The sequence below is a fragment of the Myripristis murdjan genome, chromosome 7 (assembly GCF_902150065.1).
Source record: "Myripristis murdjan chromosome 7, fMyrMur1.1, whole genome shotgun sequence".
In the NCBI taxonomy this organism is placed as follows: domain Eukaryota; kingdom Metazoa; phylum Chordata; class Actinopteri; order Holocentriformes; family Holocentridae; genus Myripristis; species Myripristis murdjan.
In genome coordinates, this window is record NC_043986.1 from 6,514,565 (window position 1) to 6,522,815 (window position 8,251).

Here is an 8,251-nt window from a genome sequence, read left to right on the forward strand (position 1 = left end):
CCGGCTTAGTTTCGCTCCTGAAAGCCTCAACGGACAGAGAGAAAGCGAGAGAGAGAGAGGGAGAGAGAGAGAGAGAGAAAGAGAGAGAGAGGTTCTTACCAGTTTCACACACCGACTGGCTCAAACACACACACACACACACACACTCACACACACACACTGGCTGGGACGTGTGTGTGTGGCTGCTGCAGTTACAGTAAGCACCAAACACACTTGTGACCATCAACGCCTTTTAGGTGGTTCAACACACAAATTCATGCAAATTTCACACCTTTTCCTCCTTGTCAAGGGATCAGCATTTCAAATTCTGCTTCCAAACTCCAGCCTCGTCCCTCATGTCCTCTTCCTCCTCCTCCTCCTCGTCCAAACGTGGAAGTTTTCACCAGCCTGAGAACTGCAAAAAAAAAAAAAAAAACTGCCTGCCAGAATTGGAGCGGAGGCTGATGGATGGAGTCGGTCAACAGGAGGCTCTTGGCTCCGGCTCACATTTCCCAGATTTCATCCCCGGCGATTATTTGGCAAGCGAGGCGCCCCTTCACTCCCCTGGAAATTCCACTGAAGCAAAAACCCACCAGAACCTTCTCAGCCTCGGACGTCTCCAATTAAAATGTCTCCCCCTGTGAAGATGCTCAAGTTTCACCGTTCCGGTTTTCTAAGGAGCCTGGATTTCCCCAAGGGCTGCCAGCCTCCGAGTCTCCCCAGGGAAGGTGATCCTCGCCCGGGCAGCGCTTCCACAACGATGTCCCTCCTTCCTCCTTCCTCCTCTTCTCTTCTCTTCTTTCCCTCCTTGCAGATTGAAAACCAGAGATCCGCTGTTTCCTCGTGCTCCTCCTCCTCCTCCTGCTGGTCCCTCCCTGGCTCCTCACAGTACAGACGTGGGACGGCGGTGTGATAAATCAGCTGGAGCGGTGTGTGTGAGTGTGTGTGTGTGTGTGTGTGTGTGTGGAGGTGGAGGGGGGGGTCTACAGCTCTGCACTGGCGTCTCCGTCTCTTTTTATGGCGTTTTGCATGTTCGCTGCGGCACCCTCGCCTCGCTGGAACAACGGCAGCGTCCGTGGCTGTGCAGCCAGCCAATACCCGGCAGCCGGCAATTAATTTTCTCTCCGCGATAGCTCCCCTCCTCCTCCTTCTCCTCCTCCTCCTCCCCCTGCTTCTCCCTCCCACCTGCTTTGAAATGCTGCTTTGCTCCCCTCCCCTCCCTTGTTTTATTTTGCTCTGTCTCTCTTCTCTGTTCCTCTTTTTCTCATTCTCGTTCTTCACCCATTCATCTGTAGATTATTACACTTCATAAGGGTGCTGGTACAGGTATCCAGCATTTCTACTGTGTGAATATTTATGTTATGTTGTCTCTCCTTGCAAATGCTCAAAAACACCCAAGAGCCCCGGGGGTGATTTTCCCTGGATCTGAATGCGAGCTCATGCAGATTCTTCAAAATTTCAGCTCTTCCACGGTGAAGAAACGCAGTTGTTTGTTCAGCGGAGATAACGTGCAGTTTTACGTTTATCTAACTGGTTTTAAAAAAAGTTTCATAAAACCGAGGATATAGCAGTGTTTTCTCAATCTATATAGGAGCATATAATCCTTAATCTGAAGTCAGAGCACCACAAATAAATCAGCAAAATTAATCAACACAATTCTTTTTACTGACATGGCATTTTGCCATCGTACGTAAACAGTTATGTTTTATGTTTCTACCTGTGCTTCAGTCTTGAAACTAAAACGTCCGGAGAGATTTTTACTTTAGAACAGGAGTCAGGACCCACATGGCAAGAAAAACTAAATCTACGTGCAAATCTGCACTCACACGTTCATAAACCGAGCGCTCCAGTTTCAGATCTGTAGCCGGACATTTGCAAATCGTGCCCTCGGACTCTGACCCACGTGCTCCACTGACCTGTTCCTGCAGGCAGGACATGTGTGGCGCAGGGCAGAGGCGGTGAGGCGGCGCCTGCCCGGTGAATCCAGCAGCAGAAAGTGAGACCTGAAGGCCAGAAACCTCAGCAGCTGCTCCAGGAACCGATGACTCAGCGATGATCAATCAACAACCCAGTCAGCCACCGCACATTAGTCATTTTGTGATTTCCCCTTTAATGAGTGTTTTTTTTCAATGAGTGTTTTTGTCTGAATTCTTCATTTATCAGCTGTTTCTGTGGTGGTCACTGTTTTATTTTTTAATTTTATTGAAGATATGGATATCTTTTGACATGTGCATTTGCATCTTTGCATGAAGCTTTCAAATCTTGCTTCTTCTTCTTCTTTTAAACATCAGTCTGCCAGTGGGGCTGCAGGTGAACATAGCATCTAAGCTTGCACCTTGCATATGTACATTTATTTTTCATGTTCATTAATATCCACTGTCCCTAATCAATAAAAAAAAAAAAGTCATATCTCAAATTCAAATGCAGTAATGTGCCCCAGAGTTTCCATGAAACTGAGACGGGAAGGGGGAGGGTCTTAACAAGGTGTAGCACTGAATATTTCTCATTCTTGGCTTGAAAATGTTCAAAATGAAAGAGTGTGAAGAGGAAATGTTGCCCTTAGGTGATGTAAGAGGATCGAAAGCCCAAACAGGATGAAACCTTCTGGTAACAAAACTGAGATTTTTATCAAAATAATGTTTGAGTGTCTGAAAACAGATAAGCTAAATGGTTTAAAAAAAAAAAAAAAAAAAAAAATCTGTGTTTTGTGATATCCCATACATGTCACATCAGAGCCAGATTTCTGATGTGACTGAACATGAAGGAGCCTGCAGCGGCGAGGGGAGCGCAGTGAGGAGGAGGAGGAGGAGGAGGAAGAGCAGGAGGAGGAGGAGGAGGAGGACCGTTATGTTTAGCACCATTTATGTGGAGTTCAGTCATTGTTTTATCTTCCTCTCTCAAAAAAAAAGAAAAAAGGACAAATTTGTCAGGTAACATATGAAGATATTCAAATACCATTGATAATAAAATAATATTTTTTAAAAAATCTGTTTTTGCAAAACATTGTGAGGAAAAAAAATATTCTCATACTCGGCTTCCACAAATTTGAAAAATCTGTAAAACTGAATGTTGTTGATTTTCAGGCGTTTTGAATTATTTTTCCTGCTCTCTCTCTCTCTCTCTCTCTCTCGCCCATTACCTGGACAACCTCCTATCTCGCCTTTGGCAGCCACATTATGACACAGATTACTGTCCGATGAAAGGGATGGATCAGAGAGAGAGAGAGAGAGAGAGAGAGAGAGAGAGAGAGAGAGAGAGGTTTACTGACCCATAGGGGAAACGAGTAAAATGGAGAGAGAGAAAAGGCAGAGAGGCTGAGATTATAAATTGAAAGGAGAGAGAGAGAGAGAGAGAGAGAGAATGGGCGAGAGATAACAACCCAGAGGGGGGAGGGTGAGAGAGACGATGGTGGATGTAGGTCTAATCCTTTCTTATCCAAGGAGAGCTGGTGGAACACACACACACAGACACACACACACACACACACACACACACACTTTTGCAGACCCTGTTTATGAGTGTGTGTGTGTGTGTATTTCTAACAATTTATCCCTTGATAAATGAATTTTATGTACATTTACGTGTTTAATTTAATTTCATCCCCTCAGCAACAAGGGTCCACTCTCTTGCTCTCCCCCTCTCTCTCACAAGCACACACACACACACACACACACACACACACACACACACAAACACAGATTTGAACATTAATAAATACAAGTGGAGACATGCAAGCATGAATAAAAACATGCAAGTCCAGATTTACACATGACTGAATACAAGCAGGGAAATACAAGTAAGAATAAGTGTGCAAACACACACACACACACACACACACACACACACACACACACACAGGGTTATAATGGAGCAGGCTATGCGGTGCTGAGTGGACTGATGTGTGTGTTCACAGGATTTAATGAGTGTTAATAAACACTAATTGCTGTACGCTTCACAACGATACCCAGCAGTCCTGTTGTAGCAGGACACAGATTAGCAATATAATCTGTAATAATACAGTTAGAAAACACTGAGAGGAATAATGTGCGACAACTAAATCAGCCCGAAACACGAGGAATGAAACATCGCATCACGCAGCTGCACGCCACCTGTGTGGAAAAGAACATGGAATATTGATTCATATGTTTATTTCACAAAGTAAAATAATTCATGAGCTTTGATCCAAATTAAAAATAAAGTCACCATAATTGTAACCATAGAAACACAGCTGGCATCGATGCTTCTCAGTTGTAGCAGGCGTGGTGTGGTGTGGAATGGACGTTGTGTTTTGGTAAGGCGCCAAGTAATTTATTTATTTAGTTATTTACTTATTTATTTAGACTGTGTATGGGTTAGAATACTATGATGGAAGTGTATGAAAGCCATTCTCATGTTCAGGTATGTAGTCATAAGCAGTTTGTTACACAGATTTGGTGCAAAATTTTACCATTTTTGATCTCTCGAAGATTAATAAAAATAGTTCAGAATCTCACATTAGGACACCAAGATCTTGAGGAACGCCACAGAAAAATTCTTGCTGTGATTTGGTGTCAAAAATTTGTGTAAGAATTGCGTTTTTTGTTGATTGAATGTCGAGCATTCTGTTGTGTAAATGTGTCAGAAACTGTCCCTTCCTGTCAGTCCAGCTGGAGAAGCAGAGCTCCTCTGAACGGCCTCGCTCTCTAGTTTGTGTCTGTAAAGTCGGATGAGGCTGTGATTCTCCTAGAGGTCACTAGAGGTCATTTTCTCAAGCGACGTCCAGTTTGACAAAATGCTCTGCCTGCAGTGAAATGGCTGCTATGGGGGCCAACATCATCACACAGGAATCAAATGTGGCTCATTGAATCCACAAGAGTCTCAGCTTTCCAGTCAAAGCCAACTGATGCAGCTCCAAGACTGTTTAGGCCCCAGTCTGCACAAACACACCATTTTACAACAGGCCACAAAAACACATGTGGACTGCAGGCTTTGGGGCCCAAACTGCATGGGATTAGCAGAAGGTGGGCGTGTCTGCAAAGGGGAGAGCCGTGGCTGCCCAGAGAACCCATTTTCATTCAGATTCAGACACTCCTCCTTCTACTGATCCCAGGTAACAGAGTTTTATAGGCGCTAATCAGCTACTATACAGCTAATCAGCAGCCTAAATATACATTTCTAATACACTGCAAAAACTCAAAATCTTACCAAGATTATTTGTCTTATTTCAAGCGAAAAATGTCTTATTACTGGTCAAAATATCTCATTACACTTAAAATAAGACATGATCAACTGTCTCTTGTAACAAGTGAAAATTTGCTTGTTTCATTGGCAAAATTTGTTTCTTGTTTCTAGCTAATTTTCACTTATTTCAAGTGAATTTTCACTTTTTCCACTGGCAAATTTTGCCAATGAAACAAGCAAATATTCACTAGACTGCTGTGTTGATTCAAAATTAAACAATTTTGACATGAAATAAGACAAATAATCTTGGTAAGATTTTACGTTTTTGCAGTGTAGTGTCGGTTTTACTGAGGCTCTGTCTGGGTCAGGTCGGGTTTGTACTGTATTTTGGCAGCCATGCTAGATAAGAATTTGAAATATCAGGCCAAATTCAAGACCCGTCCCCTGACATCAAGGAGAAACCACAAAACGAAATGCAAAGAAAAAGACAAGATTGCAAAGAAAAAGAAGAAATGCAAAAAAAACACAACGAGCCCTGTACAAAAAAGAACAGCGAAAGGAAAGGTGATGCGAATATAACAAAAGCACCCAAAGTATTTCAAAAAATGGTTTTCTGTACTTCAGTCGTATTTGCGGTGCTTTGAAATGCTTTCATTCACAATTTGTTTTTGACTTATTGTTTACAGTACTTCATTTTTCTTTGTAATACATATTATTATTATTATTATTATTATTATTATTATTATTGTTGTTGTGCTTCTCTGTGGCCTCATTTTGTCTCCATGTGTTTGGAAAGAACAGATCTGAAGGAGGATTTTATGAAGAATGATGATATGAGTCGCGATGGTGTTGAAATAAAAAATAAACAAGAATGAGTCACACATATGAGCATGCAGCCCTAGCATATTGGTGCATTCAAGTGTGTGTGTGTGTGTGTGTGTGTGTGTGTGCGTGTGTGTGTCCAGCACCATCCAAATGAAATACATCCCTGCTTCCAGACCACTGAATCAATACACCTCCCTCTCTCTCCTCCTCCTCTTTTATGGCTCTCATCTTTCTTTTTCTCTCCTCCCCTCGTCTTCATCTCCTCCTCCTCCCCGGCCCTTAAACACTCATTTCCTCCCTTCCTCCACCCTTTCCCCTTTCCTCCTCCTCTCTCCTCAGCAACTCTTTCTCTCCTCTCCTGTCCTCCTCTCTCCTCCACTCTGTCTTGTACTTCTCCCTTCGTTCTTTCCTCCTCCTCCGGAATCCTGAATCCTCACCTCCTGCACTCGTCCTCCTCCCCCTCCTCTCCTCTTTTCCCTCCTCCTCCTCCTCCTCCTCCTCCTCCCTGCTGACTGTGACTCCTGTGAGGGCAGTTTATCAACTCCACACAGTAATTACACTGGCAGAGAGAGAGAAAAACAGAGAGAGAGAGAGAGAGAGAGAGAGAGAGAGAGAGAGAGATACTTTGCAGTGTCGACATTGTCACACAGTCACACACACACACACACACACACACACACACACACACACACACACACACACACACAGATATAGCCATGCCAGCACAGATAAAGACAGACACACAAAAAGAAAAATACATAGATACAGGCACACACACACACACACACACACACACATATATATATAGATACAGACAGACATACACATGCACACAGAGTTATGGACTGCTATATTTCTGCATACACACACACAATCACACAAATACACACACACACACACACACACACACACACACAGAGAGAGACACAGATACAGATACACACATACAGTTGAACACACACATCGGTGTGTGATTGCATATTTCCGCACGTGCGCACACACACACACACACACACACACAGGTAGCTGTGTAATACTGTTTACACACACAGATGGCTGCACTGAAATACAGATTGAGCACTGTTTACAAGCCACACACACAGACACACACACACACACACTCACACACACACACACACACACACACACACACACACACACACACACACACACACACACATACACACACCTGTCAAAACATACACACACCGAGGCAAACTGCATGCAGACAAATACACACACTCTGTATGATGGATGCTTTCAAAAAACATGCACATGCACTTGCACACATGTACACATGCACATACACACACACACACACACACACACATGCACACACACACACAGACACACCATGTGTATCCTAAAGTGACAGAGATAAATAGGTGTTTGGGCAGCAGACACGCTTCAACACACACATCAGCAGTGTGACTTACACTCAACAGCAAATACACACACACATCAACCTGTGTGTGTGTGTGTGTGTGTGTGTCAACAGCAGCTACTGGCTTCGTGCAGATTAAAGGAAAAACACACGGACACTGTGTCAAATGGATTGGGAGTTACTTTGGGTTTCTGGTGCTTTTTGTTCTTGTGCGACCGGCGAGCGAGAGGAGAGCTCAGTCACGTCACTCAGAGATTCTCACCGCAGCTGCTGTGCTGAGAATATTAAACACTGAACATGAGTAATACAGGGAAAAAATAAAACAAATTAAAATAGGAACATCATTGGGTGTCAGGTTGCAGAGTGAGACCCTGAAAATAAAAGAGCTGCTTTTGTCAGGGATTTGCAGCGATGTAAAATAATAATAATAATAATAATAATAATAATAATAATAATAAAATTAAATCAGGGATTTTCTAGATTTTCTAGAAGTGTATTGTAGCCAGATTAGACTCAGTACACAGCTGCTACTAGTACTAATTACTACTGCCAAAAGTACTACTACTACTGCTGGTACTGCTATTACTATTGCTGCTACAAAAACAACAACCACTACTACTACTGCTGCTACTACTGCCACTGTTTCAAGTACTACAAGTAATATTGCTACTACTAGTGCTGGTACCACTACTGCTATCACTGCTATTGTTTCAAGTACTACAACTAATACTGCTAATACTACTACTACCACTACGGGTGCTGCTGCTGCTGCTACTACTGGTGCTCTTACAAGCACTTCATTTAATACTGCTACCACTACTAGTACTACTACTGCTAATGCTGCTACTGTTTCAAGCACTAGAAATAATACTGCTGCTACTGCTACTGTTTCAAGTACTTTAA